The sequence below is a fragment of the Amborella trichopoda genome, chromosome 6 (assembly GCF_054954075.1).
Source record: "Amborella trichopoda isolate Santa Cruz 75 chromosome 6, AtrichopodaSantaCruz75HAP2 v2.0, whole genome shotgun sequence".
Lineage (NCBI taxonomy): Eukaryota > Viridiplantae > Streptophyta > Magnoliopsida > Amborellales > Amborellaceae > Amborella > Amborella trichopoda.
This window is the reverse complement of record NC_142341.1, coordinates 20,888,330-20,904,635: the sequence shown is the minus strand read 5'-3', so window position 1 is coordinate 20,904,635 and position 16,306 is coordinate 20,888,330. Positions and strand designations below refer to the sequence as shown.

The 16,306-nt window shown below is 37.6% G+C and overlaps 1 long non-coding RNA gene across 1 annotated transcript; it reads left to right on the top strand.

The window, feature by feature from the left end:
• Positions 1-222: 222 nt before the first annotated feature.
• On the top strand, positions 223-15,898 carry LOC148781665 (uncharacterized). Its single transcript, XR_016058115.1, has 2 exons — positions 223-366; positions 15,601-15,898. It is a non-coding gene; the product is annotated as an uncharacterized LOC148781665 (long non-coding RNA).
• The last annotated feature ends 408 nt before the right edge of the window (positions 15,899-16,306 follow it).

Sequence of the window (16,306 nt, the reverse complement as noted above, 5' to 3'; positions counted from 1 at the left end):
TCGTTTGTACATGGCTAAGAATCTTGGACCTAATGAACATCAGCTTGTTAACTTTATCTCTGGATAACAGTACTTGGTGTAATAAGATGATATATTTATTTAAATTTAGACATTAAACACAAAGCAATGATGGCTTGACTTGTTATTGTGTTATAATCTTCTCACTTTTACTCAAGATCGAACCTCACCATTTTGTTAGATTTTTTTTCTTTAATCAAGCAGCTGTGCCACAAAGGGGTTGTCAAGCCAAGCCCAGCTCGGTCACCAATTGTGCTGGTATCCTAGTCAAGGCCTGATGACTAGGCCTGAATCGGGCCAGGCTTGCCCATGCCCATCCCTATTATGTTACCTAAAACCCTTTTTCTGGTAAGACCCCCTCCATACTAGGACTTAAAAAGGATACAAAACTTTTTAGGAATGTTCTCAAAAGTTTTTACCAGATTTGTGCAAATTTTCCATCGAATTATATCAATATTGTGCAGTTTGGTTGCAATTCTACTAATATTTTGCAAATTTTCTTGTAAAAATGATGCGTGTTTGCTATCTTGTAAAAATCCATATCATATTATTATCAGATAATATATGTAACATTTCTAATATTTTATTTATTTTATTTTTGAATTTTGTATACGGTCTCATTTCTAGGATCATATTAATAGAAATTTCCCTGTTGCCTGGGAACCTGAAACAATCTTTTTCTAAAAGCTGCATCAATATACATTTTCTACAAAAAGGCACGTTTAACTTTTCACACCCTTGCGAACAATCAGCAGTATTAGTTGCTGTCCCATTACTAGAATGAGTACATGGTAGCTATGTCTTGATGGTTGGCAACCCATGTTGGTTTCTTTCTGGGCATGAAAAGTCCCTGGGCTTATTCAAAGCATTACAAAATTTTTGAGCTTTTCTAGCTTATGCAAGTAGATGATGACACCTGTTCGTTCCTTTGGCTTTTGCATTTTGTGCTGGGGCAACCGGTTTTCAATTTCTCTTGAATCTTGGTACGCCTATGCATTGTATGTGTCCCAAATTCTTTGTATCACAATATGTTATTGTGAGTTCTCTTAACTATTGCACCTACATAGGGGCATTTAAAATTTGTTTGAAGTTTCAGTATTCTTAAATATGTGTTTGATATAGTGTTGATTTGTAGCACTCTGAGGCGTTTAGGCCAAGATACTCGAATGCTTTTTTTCTACTAAAATACATGCATCAACATGATCGAACACTGATACCTGTACTAGATACTTCAAGGATGGATAAAGTATTAAATAATATGTATAAATAGAAATATAATATTTGGGGATTGCCAGTTGTGCCTATGTTTCTGCTATAAATGTCCATCTATGTAAGTGGAAATTGAGCAAGCATAGTATACTTTTGTATGAAAAATTATGTCCTTACCATTATATTTTTCTATTATAACAGAAATGTCCAAAAATATGTAGTATTTATGCGGAGGTCTTGCCTGTGTTTTTTTTCTTTTGTTTCCCAACTTTGCCCCCCCCTGTCAGATGTTTCAAACATCAGACTGAATATTAATTTTATTTTTTATTTCTTTTAAAGTTTAGGACTGACTGGTAAGGTAGGGGGCCATTTTGGGGTAGGTTTGATGTTCCAAACATTGGACTGCCCTATAAGTTGCAATATTGTTTCATTTTCTAGGTTGGTCTGATGTTTGAAACATTGGACCGCCTTAAACCTAAAAAAATGAGGTCGGATGTTATAAACATCGGACAGCCTTTAAACATTAAAAAAATTAGTGTTTTGAATGCCTTAAACCTTAAAAAATGCCGTCAGATGTTATAAGCATCGGACGACCTTTAAATGTTCAAATATGAGGTTCAAAATGTGGCTTGATGTTTCAAACATCGGACTGTCTTTAAACCTCATTTTTGGAAGGTTTAAAAAAAATGGTACTTTGAAGGTTTAAAGAAATAGGATAGCAAGGTTTAAACCTTGTTAACATGTATTTGAAAACTTCCAAATATAAGCCGCACAATTCACTTGAGGCTTACATTTGTAAGGAAAAGTTTAAGCGACATGTCATTTTCTAAAAATGTTTTCTTCTTTATAGTGTCCCCCACCATGTGCTATCATCGCATTTATCTGGCAATCTAAACCTTCAAAAATATGTATTAACAAGGTTTGAATATTTCTTCCAAAAACATGGTTTAAAGGCGGTCCGAACCTTATATTTAGGACATTTAAAGGCGGTCCTATGTTTATAACATGGGACCGCATTTTAATCTCATTTTTGAAGGTTTAAGGCGATCTGATGTTTCAAACATCGGACCAACCTAAAAAGCCTAACAATACCCAACTTAGAGGACGGTTCGATGTTTGAAACATCGAACTTACTCCAAGATGGGAACCCCCCATCTTATAGTCCTAAACTTCAAAAAATATAAAAAAAAATAAAACTGATATTCGGTTCGGTTAAGTTGGATAAAAAAGGGGCAGGCGGAACCTCTTAGTGAATACTGCCATATGATGGAATAATATAACAGTGCGGATGTGGTTTTTCCTTTTTAACATTCTACCCATGTTTTGGCCTGGAATAGCAAAGACACAAGGCAGAAAGGAAAAACCTGGGTTTGGATACCAATTGCCTAAGCGGAACTTAAAGATTTACTAGGCTGCATTCTCTGCAGTTTTTCTGAGAGTATGACCTTTATTTAGTCGTGCCTTATTGTTGCACATCATGGCTTATCTGCCAGTGTGGAGGCTTGGAAGATCTGTTAAGATCAGAAAACGAAGCGGTTTTCTGTACAGCATCCATTACCCTATAGAAAAGGCTATATCTGAGAAGAGCTTAAAATCCATTATTTTTGTTATATGTCGAGAATGTGTTGGTGGTCAATGCACTGCTGTTTGCCTTGGGGTCATATGAATGGTCTGGAATTGCAACTGCCACTCTTGGTCCATCTTTTACAATATGTAAGAAAAGTTGTCCTGAAGCTCTCCATCATGTTGTACTGTTCTTAGTCAAGTGCGGGGTGAATAGGGTAAGAAGCATGAAACTATGACATGGCATATGAAGCCTAAATTATTGACTGAACTTGTACTGCTATGCAGACTATCCCAGATTTTCATTGTGTGCTGCAAAGTTCTGACCCATACTTCCTATTAGGGGACCTTAGATTCATCCCTATTCCCAACTATTTGTGTTTCTTCTATCCAAAAAGGAAATCTTGTAGTTACATTGCCCTTATTTGTGACTATTGTGACTGTGATCTAATTATCAGTCATCGTGCATTACACGGGATTGTTAATATGTGTGAAGTGGATTCTCTTTGATGCTTTGATATTTTTTCTCTGCTGAAGTGACAACTTCTATGACATGCTCTTAACTTTATTGGTTTTATATCGTTAGTTTGAATTAATGACCGACAAATATTTGGATGCAATCAGAATGGGCACGAGTGAAATACATCCGATTCCCATATTTTATATTCTTTATGAAAGAAGCTTGTTTAAATTTTATATTCTGTACTTTCTTGGTTTTATATCAGTAGTCTAAATTAATGGCAGACAAATATTTGGATGCAATCAAATTGGTCAAGAGTAAAATACATCCGATTCCCATAATTTATATTCTTTATGGGAGAAGTTTGTTTAATTTGAAATATGTGTACTAAATACTTTTATGGGAAGGACACATGATATTTTCCAACTCATGGTTGTTATGCTTGGTACTGAAATTATGACATGCAGCATTGTTCAAAAGTTCAAATTTTCTTTGATAATTTATTTGAAACTTGTGTTGACTTGCTTTTCATGTTTCAAATCTGTTATCCTGCATCTATGCTACTTTTGATGGACATATTAGCATGCGATGTATGGTCTGACATGATCGAACGACACACTTACACAGAGGGAGAGAGCTTTTTTTTATGGGTAAGCTTGGAAATCTAATGTAAACACTGGGAAATCTAATGTTGGGCTGAACAGTTGCAGCTTGGTTGCTCAGATTAGATACTAATTGGGTCAGGCCTATTTGTTTTCCTCAAGGAATGGAAAGAAGATCCCAAGTACCATTCCAGCAAGGTTTAAGAATAGCTTCAGAAAATGTCTCAAGGTTCTTTGTTAGAGCTTATGCTAGCAACAAAGACACGATGCCTAGGTTTTTTTCTAAGAAGAGTCATCCATCATAGCTAGTGCAAGGATATTTAGAGCGAGTCGAATTTGTGTTTCATTTAGTCTTTCTCTATTGTATTGTTTATGCAAGCTTTAAGGATAGCCTTTGTAATTTGCTTGGATCCCTGAATTCTAAGCAATGCCACTGAAACATGCATAATTTTAAACATGTGTTCCTATCAGGTAAAGAGATTGTCACATGATATTATATGCTTTTTCTTTTATGCAGCCAGAACCTGTTTGGTTTTTTCCCTTTCTTAAATTTTTATTGATGTTGTCTTTATGTTTGTGTTGCATAGAGTTTGATAGGTATCATGGATGATACCCAGCATGCTGCTGTAATTTCATTATTTATAGACATAAATGAGTATTCACATTTTGTTACTTGGACTTTTTGGTTAGCTTAGAGAGCAAGCAGTTTTCCCGCTTTTTATTGTATTATTAAATGATGAGCTAGCAATGTGTTCTACAATAAATAGTGGCCCAAAATGTAAAGTGGTGGTGAGGCTCAGTGCAAACACTAAACCATAATGGTCACTGGTTTTAAACTATATTGCGCATTGTCCCACTATTAAACAACAGGCAAGTGCCTTGAGGCTTCAATTTATAGAGTTTTCTTATGAAAGAGCATCAGTGATTAGTAGGCATTGGTTTTACACTATATCGACCCATAGTTGATACGAGTTTGGAAGCATGCAACTTCTTAGTGTAGTGGAAATGAGGCATGCAAACTGCTATACCTGTAATTGACCTCTTAGCTGTGATGAGGTGTTGAATAATGGTGGCTGGAATACTTGAAGATAAATGAAGATAGATAGTGCATATGATAGACATTCAAGCCACTAGGCATTCTCTCCAATTCATATTGAAGCGTATACATACCATCTAGAAATTAGGCAAAGCTCTAGCATATGTGGTTGTGAAGTCTTTCCGAATGTAGGTTGCATGTACCTTGGGTCCAAGTTCACTCGTAGGCAGTTAAGACAATGTCTGAACTTTATATCTGGGGCCAGTGTTTCACAAAACGCTAGACAGGTCCTAGGCGGCCTGGGGGGTCTAGGCCGCCCAGCGCCTAGGCAGGCGCCTAAAACCTGGATGGGCCAGTTGAATCCAAAAAGGATACTACAGTTATATATTGTATAAAATATAAGAATTAGGTATTTAGGGCACATCAGAATTCAAAGTATACTACACATTAGCACACACTCCATAAGCATAACCATAAGTCGGTCAATAATCCATATCCAATTAAAACTTAAAATTTACCAACCAACCAAATTACCAAACCAAAGTTACAAAATAGTACCAAACCAGTGGAACTACAGATCCACTATCCACAAATCACATTATAGGATTACACCACCATGAGGAAAAAAAAAAAAATGAAAGTAATACTTGAAGACTCAAAAGAATCTTCAATAGACAAAAGTTCAATCAAAGTTCAAAGTTTAAAAATTATTCAACATTCATCATTCATCATCAGAAAAATTAGGGTTAGCTGCATTAGTATTCTATTCATTGGAGTTGTCACCCTCCTCGATATATTGGTCGGCCTCCTCTGTCCCTTCTGAATCTGTCTCTTCTTCCTCCTCCACCCTTGTTCTCTGTGCCGAAGATCTAGTGGCCCTAGGATGGTCAGCTGATGTCCTTCAAGCATCCATGACCATGTCCCATTTCAATCCTTCATGCCCCTCGACCTCATCATCATCAACTAACCACTCCATAGCATTGTCCATATTTTTTGATCTGATGGGGTTTATCTTATCTCTCTTAGCAAACCTATCCTTTAAGAATCGACTATACTTGGCATAGACTAGATCATTGAGCCTCTTTGATTCAAGCCTGTTCCTTCTCTTTGTATGAATCTAACAAAATCAAATGAAACTAATTAAAATCTATAGTTCATGTATTATTAATACAATTATACAAATTACCCTTACGGCCTTACCCCTTTAAAAGTACTCCACTTGCGCTCACAATCGGATGAAGAAGTGGTTAGGTTTAAGATCCAAATGGCCAACTTTTGTAAATTTGGAGAACTACACCCGTGTTGGCTCCACCAATTGACTGCAAAGATATAGAATAAAATCATAAATAAATAATAGAGTTATAAAAATGAAGCTTGATTACTTGAACTTGATGAACTTAAGAATATTATTACTACTTGGATCAATTTTGGTCCTTGGCCTCATTGCCATTGGACTCCCAAAAGACTTTAATAAGCACTTGTAATTTATCAGCTCATTAGCGCATATAATATCCTGGATATCAGGATCAGGGACTACTAGCACATCTACACACTTATTAAATCCAGTCATAATTGTGTCATTTGTGTGTATATCCTTGTCAACATAAAAAAAAGCTGGGTTCAAATAATAACCATCGGCATGCAATGGCCAATGTAGCTACCTATCCCACTTCTCATCAATAATCTCCCAAACAGGCTTGTAGCAGTTCTCATCATCATCAAAATTTTGGGCTTCTCTCTTTTGCATTTCTCCATAGCCTCATATATATAGCCCATAGAAGGCTTGTCACTATCAACCATGCGAAGGATTTTGACAAGAGGAAAAAATACTTTAAGGGCGCCCTTCACCCTTTGCCAAAAAGCCTTAGAAAGGATAATATCTCTTACCTTCTTCCCAACTTGATGCTTGGACCACTTGCATGTTCTTCAATCATCCGAGGTAAACATCTGCCTCAACTGCACTCTCCTTGAATGTATGCTATCTAGGCATAAGTACCAGGTCGCAATTCTCGTGACCCCAGGCCTCACAACAGTGTTTCAAAAAGCGCTAGGCGGGGGTCCTAGGCTGCCTAGGGGGTTCAGGCCGCCCAGTGCTTAGGCGGGTGCACAGAACCTGGGCGGCCCAGTCGAATCCAAAAAGGATGCCCATTTGAATAAAAAAAGGATATATAGTATAAAAAATAAAAATTAGGTATTTAGGGCACTTACTTTGAGTTTGATTGCTCAATCTTCAAACTTCCACCTCAAAGATGTTTCTAAGGACTCAAAATCTTCTAAAAAACCCCCAATAGATTTATAAAACATCAAAAATTAAATCTACTATCAATGGGTGATGTTTTGATCAATTTTTGTCAACTTTGAGAAACCCTTCGACCCTAAAGAAATCACCAAAAACTAGTTTTTTGGAGGTTTTTTCTCTCCAAAATGGACTCCAGTAAGTTTTAGGTTTCAAATTGACTTAAAACCATCATTCTAACCCTTTATATTAAAAAAAAATCCACCTCTAGGCGGGTGCCCCCCTAGGCAGGTTTTGTATCGCCAAGACGGGGTGCAGGCCCTGGGCTGGACGCTGGGCGCCCGCCTAGGCGGCCACCCAAGGACTGCCGCCCAGATTGGCTGTCTAGGCCTGAGCGATGCGCCCAGGCCTTCTGGATCGCTCAGGCACTGGGCGGTTTGCTTTTTGAATCACTGCCTCACAATCTCTTTCTTCTTTATAAATCTACGCATCATGTTGAGGGTGAGATGGTGGCCATAAATGAAATTTGTAACTGACTTTGCCCTCTTCACTGCACCTAATATCTTGGTCAAACCGCCAAGACCCTCAAGCATGAGGTCTATACAATGTGTTGCACATGGTGTCCAAAAAATTCTAGGATTAGCTATGCGCAACAAATTAGCTACAGCAACATTAGGAGCAGCATTGTCTGTGACAACCAATACAACATGATGCTCTCCAACCTCCTTGATTCCCTTCTCTAAAACTTGGAATATGTAATGGGCATCATGGATATGATTAGATGCATCAATAGACGTCAAAAAAACAATCCCTAGAGGACAATTCACAAGAAAATTCATCTGACTTATTCTCCTCCTATCACTCCAAGCATCAGTCATAATAGAAACCCCATACTGAGCCCATGCGTCCTTCTTAATTTCTACAGCTTCCTTCATGACATTCACCGCAGTTTTCTAAAGAGGCTTTGAAAGCTCATATGGGGTTGGGGGATTCATCCTAAGCCCAAATTGGCCAATTGCCTCTACTGCGGCATAGAAGCTGCTTAAGCGAGCGGTATTGAAAGGAATACTCGCCTCATAAAACCATGTAGCAATATAATAAGCAGCTCTATCTCTCTCTTCTTTCTTCATTCTATTTTCAACGGTGGTTTGCTTCTTTGTTTTCTCTCCTCCAACCTCAGGGTCAGGACGAGGCAAAAAACTATCTATAGGGCCTCTAACCCGAGGCTTCTTACTCCCAAAACTAAAACCAGAAACAATTACAACTCCCTTTCCCTTTCCCTAATAATGGATTGTTCTACTTCTACCTCTTGACATCCCTTCCCAATCCCATCCTCATCACTATCATCATCATCATAATTGACCTGAACCCCAGATCTAATCTCTGCTATGGAGGCAAATCTCTTATCTTTTTTCATTTTTACCATATTCAAAAAATTGATTATTTCCTCTTTAACAACATCACGAGTCTTTTTACATGGGGCAATATCCCCTTTGATACCGGCAAGATGTTTCTTGAACTGGTTTATGTCCCATTTTGTAACCTTCTCACAAAAATTGCAGTTTATGCAATTTTTATTATTAGGATCTAGGTTGTAGCCATATTTCCAATCGGGATCACTACCATTAGATCCTGAAGAAGATATCTCAAAATAATGCAATTTATTCAAGCAATAAAAAAATCACTTATTTTGAGTTTGATTGCTCAATCTCCAAACTTTCACTTCAAAGATGCTTCTAAGGACTCAAAATCTTCTAAAAAACCCCCCAATAGATTTATAAAACATCAAAAATTAAATCTAATATCAATGGGTGATGTTTTGATCAATTTCTCATTACTTCGAGCCTAAAGAAATCATAAAAAAACTAATTTTTTGGGGGCTTTCTCTTTCTAAAATGGGATTCTAAAATGGGTTCCAATAAGTTTTAGGTTTCAAATGGACCTAAAACCTCAATTTTTGGCCCTTTAGCATAAAACAAATGGACAAAAAATTCTCCCATCGAAAGCAATTTTCTCCTTTGGGCGGGTGTTGGGCGGCAGCCTAGGCGGTTGGTTTCCTGGGCGCCTAGGGACCACTGCTGTTTTTGGGCTTCTAGGCTTGGACGATGAGCCCAGGCCCCTAGATCCACCTAGGCGCTGGGCGGTCTGCTTTTTGGAACACTGTCTCGGGCAAGTTCTCCCTATGGTTCTGAAGACAAGTTCAACCCTAGGGGACTTTAGACGAAAGCTTCTCTGCAAGTACCTTTATGTGCTACAGACCCCAGTACTGTGCAGAAAATCCTTTATTTGTGTTCCTTGGAATTTGGGGATGTGGGTAATGAAGGTCATGTTCCCCACATTCAAGCATAACTGATGTAGCCTCTAGAGCTCACTAGTAAAAAAGACATGAAGAATCCTTTTTTATGCAAGCACTGTAATGTATCTCTTTGAACGTTTGTATAATTTCCCTCTAACTCTCCCAGAACTCTAAAAAGAAGTCTTAGGGCCTTTTCATGATTGCATTCCAAGTTGGCCTGCAGACCTTGGCCTTAACTGAGCTTTGTTCTAATCGAAATGTCTTATATTGTGGTAAAAAATTGAATTGGAGGCCTTCCAAACGAGGTCCAAGTGGGGTTGGGGGGGGGGGGGTGGGGGCGATGTGATATGTACAGCTTGCAAATGAACTGAGCTATGACCTCTTCTTATTGATTTAATCTGTAGAATGCGAATGATTCCAACTGTTGCAAAATAATCCTGAAGATTTTTTTGTACATGGACAGATGTTGACTGACTAATATGCCCCTTTAAAGTGTCCTACAAATGCAGAGATACAATATACCTTCTTGTCACCAAGTTATTGAGGGGTTTGAGCAGGTACCCCACCAGTTATATTGAAATTTGTGCAAATATATATGTACAAGGGCTGAATGTAAGGAGTTCTATCGAGCTCTCCATGTGCAAGTGTGCTCACTACAACACTTCAAAAGTTACAATGTTTTCACTACAACAATTGAAAAGTTACATACTCGAAGTTCTTAGTTTGGGAGGGACAATTCCCATCTCTCATAGATAAGATCCTTACTATCATTCGTTAGGGGTTCTATGTGAGGATTCAGGGTTTAATTTAGAATTTTCCATGTGATTTCTCTCATTATTGCTTGAATGGATTGGATTTAATTCTCTTGACCCTCAATTTTCTTTCTTCCCAAGTCTCCCATATTCTGGTATGGAGAGAGAGATCTTCGAGATTTTATTAAGGAACTTGTTTGAGAATTTCTTTTGAACCAGTTTGCTATGACATTCTAGGTATTGGAGTCCACTATTGTATGTGTTGAAGTTCCACAACACTGTTGGCAAACGCAATAGACAAAATTCATGGCACTCTCTTTTAGTTTTGCACAATTAGCATATATTTCCCATTTGAAGTCCCCATCATGGGATCCTATCTTTAGTGAATAGGCTATTTTGGTATGTCAACCAAGTGAATTAGGAGGCCTTAGGATGATTTGGGCTTTCTTATATGACTTTTGGGACATTAATTCGAACGTCATGTTCTCTAATTACCCCATGGATACTCAGAGGGAGAAGTTTCTATCTCGTGATGGCATCCAACTGATTTCTTCTGCCTCATTATTTCTAACTACTGTCTATGTTATTCGGTGATCAAGAGTATGCTTTCGTGAGCTCATGCATCTCTCCTTGTTGCTTTAGAGTCGTACAAGTGGTGTCTCCAAAGGCATTTTTCATTTGTTATTGTCAACCACAAGAAATCTTCCCCACTTGCAACCATAGTTAGCAAGTCTCCGTTTAAAACACGATTTTTTAAAAAAATCTCCGATTTTTTGAAATCCATTAAGAACTTTGAGTTTTTCAAAAGGTCTTAAAAGATCACCTTTTTTTAATGGAACTGATATAAATCCATATTTTATCTTTTTTCTATAGAACTTTTCAAGAAAAATTCTTCGCTATAGCTTTGTATCTTCATTAACTATATTATTGTATGAAAAAATACATGCAAAGTGATCAAAACAAGCTTATCTCAAAATAATAGGTAGAATTAGAAGAAGATGTTTTCTTAATTAAACCCATAGTGTCTTTATAAAGAGCAGAGAGGGATTCAATGATACTAATGATTTAGGTAGCTAGAAATTCAGTGCGAGATTCGAATTTGGTTAAGCATTTTGTTACTTTTTTTATGCATGGGGAAGTGTGATTAATTTCACATTTTATTTTTTATTTCATTGGTATATACAACCTAACATTTTGGATGGACCACTGTTTTACATATTTGGGTCTTAGCATTTTCTTTTAATTAACTGCAATTTTTTATTGGGGGTGTTGTGTTTTTCTTTAAAAAATAATCCAATACCTTGGTTCGCAGTTTTTGTTATTTGCTAATTATTTAGTATTGCTGTTGTTTCATTCTATGCTCCCAATAAATCTACGATACGTTTTGTGTTGTGACAACAGAGTAAACATTGTTGCTGGATTTATTGAAAGTTTCAACAAAAATTGTCAAGTATTAGCTAATGACACTAGTAAGGCTATAAAATTATTGTTTAATGACTTTAATATATCTATATAATAGCTGCAAATCATATTCCTATATTGTGTCATTTTTACAGATCAGATTTTTTCACTACTTTTTTTTCAACCAAATCCGAAATATTCACGATTCTATAACTTACCTTATTTTTTTTGGGATCCGTATTTTTGACCGATTCTTTCCTCCTACTTTTTGTAATAAAACCGATCTATTATTGATGGTTTCATCTGCGATAGTTTATTATTCCCCGATTTGCTAACTATGCTTGCAACAAGTGGTGTCTCCAAAGGTATTTTTCATTTATTATTGTCAACCACAAAGAATCTTCCCCACTTGCCAACTCCCGTCCTAGCTTGCGCTTGTAAGCCCAAGTTGATTTGCTGGATTCTTTTGATCTTAAGCCCTCCTTCACTCTCTGGTTTGCAAACCGATTTTAGTAGACATGGTTTGGGTGTTTTTGGTTAAGATGGCTGCCCAAAGGAAATCCCTTCAAAGCTTTTCAAAGGAATTGATTGTGCTAGAAGTTTGAACACAATAGACTAAAGAAGTGCAATTAGGGCGAGTTAAGAGTTTGTGAGACTTTCTCGGTATGAAAAGGTTTCAGTTTTTCCATCCATTTAGTCTAGACATGAATTTGTCTGATAGCAGTTGGCAAAGTTGGTGCGAGTATCCCTTTGAATAGTGTCAGATCAAGATAAAGTGAAGGTAAATCCGAGGGGTTGTAGGTAAAATTTTTGTTTAACTTTGGTTTTATCAGAGTTGGAGTGGAAGTATAACATATTTGTTTTGAACAGGTCTTTTTGTGGTCTGGAGATGTTTTTGCGAGTGGTCAAGAGTAGTTTTAAGTGATTGGTAGGTTTGTGGGTTAATTTTTCCAAAAACAAGAAGATTGTCTTCATGAAGTATGAAGGAGTGGAAGTGACCCAGAGGATATTAGGCAGTTGAAATCTCCCTTCTCTTGTATCCTTTCATTGACTTTGCCTAAGTATCCATGGCTATAAAAGATATGGAAAGAGTGAGTCTCCTTGTCTTAACCCATTTTGTCCTTCAAAGTAACAAAAAGGCATTCCATTTAGGCACATTTTAATCCAATTGATGAAGGTCTTCCAGAAAACTGTACTTTTTAGTTCATTTAAGAGAAAATCCCAATTAACTTTATCAAAGGCCATATGAAGGTTGATCTTGAGGCAAGAGGGGTTTTCACTATTGTTGTTAGCCATACCATGTACAAGTTCACGAACGATTAAGGCTTGTTTAGACTTGCTCTCTCTTTAAGGGAAAACTCTTGGATGGGCTGATGATCTGGTTGAGGACTAATTTTAGCCTATTAGCAAATAATAATTTTGTAAATGACAATGCAAAGGGTAGTTGGCCTAAAATTAATCAAGGAGTGGAGACCTTTTTTCTTAGGGATTGAGGCTTCGCTTGATAGTTTGTCTTTTGAAGGTGTCTTTGATTGCTTAGGATACTTCAGGGTGGAATGATCTGCCAAATGTTTTGGAAAAATTGTTGCAGGAAGCATCAGCACCCATAGGACTTTTTTGAGATACAAAAATAACAAGGATATACCAATTCATCAACTAGGTAATGATGATGCTTCCTTGTCTTGGCTTTGATGAGGGTGTCTACCACCTGGTTTGCTGGAAGGATTTAAAGAACATGGGCCCTTTAGTAACATGGTCATATGGATGCAGTGGTAGCCGTTGTACTCTCTGAAAATTGAGGTTTGTGGCAATCTGGTGGTACTTGGATATCACAATGAAGTGGAATGGTGGTAGAATATCCATACAATCTCGCTGACTTGGATACTTAAATCCTGTTTTGTACTCCTCCTGGTCATCAAGGAGGTGGCAAGTGACCTAGGCACAAAATATCTTGCAGTGGCCTGTTGGTCTATGGTTTGGTAACTTAATAAACTTACGTGTGTACTCTGAAGGATCAATTGTCAACATCAAGATAAAGATGAGAATTTTGTCTATAGGACCATGCATATATAGCGGATAATCCAATGAACAGCTGCATGATGTTGCTTCACACTGACTGGCCCTGTACTGACTAACCTATGAATTGTGTGCACTCTATATGGTCATGACATCATGAGATTCCCAATTGAACCTGCTGACTGTTGAGGAAGAGCAAAACCCTTATGAACTGCAAAAAATCACAAAACCTAGGAAGTGGGAGACGTAAAATCAAGTATAAATGTCATTTGCTTACCCAATATCAAGATCCCATGGATGTAGAATGGAAGCATACATATCCCCATTGGGGCACATCGTACAGAGAGTAATCATGGTTACCACGAGAGGCCAGTCCACACATCATGCCAGAGTCTATGAAATCAGATGCAAGTGAGCCTGATTAAGACCATAAAATGTATTTATAGAACTTGCAATCAGAATGATCTGATGATTTATGTGGCCTATCATGTAAACCACTTCTTCTTTTAGAGTGGCATTGAGGAGCGTGTTTTTTTATGTCTATCTGGAGATTAACACTGATTTGTTGCTAAGATACTGAGGGTTCTCAGTGTCATCTTTGCCATCACAAATTTCTCCTTCTATGCTCTACTATTGTATAAACAAGTGTCCTGTAGATAGAGTGAGCTATGAGAACCAATTTTCATCCAAATGAGTTCCTCAGCTTCTGGTAGAGAAAAACAGAAAAAGGTTCTGCAACTGGTTGAGAGACTAGAGCAGCAAGTTCCTCTTCCAAAACTTAACGATACTGAGGATGAGTAGATGCGTGAGTATAAAAAGACGTGCCAAAGATTAGGATTGGCGACATACTACCAAAATGGATGAGATTGACTGGTAACAACTGGATAAGGTGGATGATCAGGCAGAGCTGAAGCTCTAGTTTGACTCAAGTAGGGCTTTCCTGACAGTCACCGGCTGAGGATCGGAGGCTTCATGGTTAGATGGTTGACAAGTTAATTGTTGTCTGTAGCTTTTAGAATAAACCTCCAAGGCTCAATATGCATCAAATTTGGCAATAAGGAAGTGCTGGGGGCATGAGAGATGGAGCTCTTGTGTGGTCGAGATCTCCTTTTAGGAGTGGTGGTTGTTTGTTGGAAAACCAATGCAGGATGCTTTGGTGGGGTTCTACTTTTGTAGAAATTTAATCTGTCCGATATTTCGAAAGAGCTGGAATTGAATAAATGTAGAAGAAAAAAATTGTTGTTCTAGCATTGTGTATTTCTTGGTACTCCTTTGCCATGTGCTGAAGCAGAGAGCTTTGTTGAGCAAGAGCCTAAGGAGGAAGGACTTAGTCCGTTCTCCATCAACACGAACAGGACACATCTCTCTCCTTGAGATGCAAGATTCACGCCATGGAGCTCATTCAAAGATCACACATTCTTGCCAGTTTATTCCCTCTCCTGCATTGTCTGTGGGTACTACTCTTTAGGGAATTGATGACTTCCGCCGGCATTTTAATTGGATTTTATTTTATTTTCTTTGTTCTCACAAGCCCTTGCTTTGCTTCACCTAAAAAGATAATACAGTTGAATAAAATAAGAGCTGAATCCTCCGGATACCATTTGTGGAGGAAATGATGTGCAGGTTGTTGGTGGCATTTGTGGAGCTTTTAGCTTGGTTGAGGTTGAAGATGGTTTTGCTGCAGTTCGCATCACTTTTCCAAGCTTAAATGTGCTTTCTTTCCCTCAAGAAATGCAAAACCCATGAATTTCTTGTGTACTAATCTTATATTCATTTCAAGAAAGATACAACTAAATATTCAATTAGAAGTTATGGCATACCAAATTAAGCTTTCATCTTTTACACTGATAGATCGATAAAGTCAAAATATTTGAACTGACCCTCGATTTATGAAATGTGTAATAGCTTCACCTATGCTCTGTTATTACCAAGTGGACATTAAAAATACTGCTTTTTATCCTCGTTTTATTTTACAATTGATGTTGAGTAATGACCATATTTGATGCTGCAGGCGTTGCGTTTTTTGAACAGCCACAAATGGCCTCGCCTGAGTCTCAGCAATCGCATCTCATATTTGTTTGTGCCCACAAATGGGGCATAATTTTTTGAGGTTCTTTTTTTGTTTTTATTATTATTATTTTTTCTTGTGCTGATATTTTCTTTTCTTGAATGTTAGCTGGGTAGGTTTTGAATTCAAGGATGTGTTGTTGCACCCCTCCTCTTCCGCCTAGTCCTTGGGTTTGTTCGTCACACCCCTTACAGCAGAACCAGTGATATATCAACTGCTAATCACCTAAAAAAAATAAAAATCTATCTAGAGAGCCGTGGATGCACTATCAATGTGTTTTTTCAAAGCAAATCAGTAATGGAGTAACCCAACTAATATCTATTGGTTTACTTGGATTATTGTTCTCGTATGAGTTTTTAAAATTAGGAATGACAGTAATGTCTGAAATTTGAATTGGTTGAAACCTGTGTTTTAAAAAACGGCGAGTCAAACCGGACTCGCTTGGTTCGACTCGAAAATCGCAAAAAGGGGATCGTATCGGTCAAAAAATCGAAAATCGTCCGGTTCTGTCGAGTCACTGTGCGGAATCGGCGAGTCCGTGAAGAACACGGGTTGCACAGTGATCTTCACGGGATTTTTTGAAATTTGTCATTTTTCTTGTTTTTTTTGGCATGTGATCTAATTTGCAGTCTGTAAACAGTTTTATTCA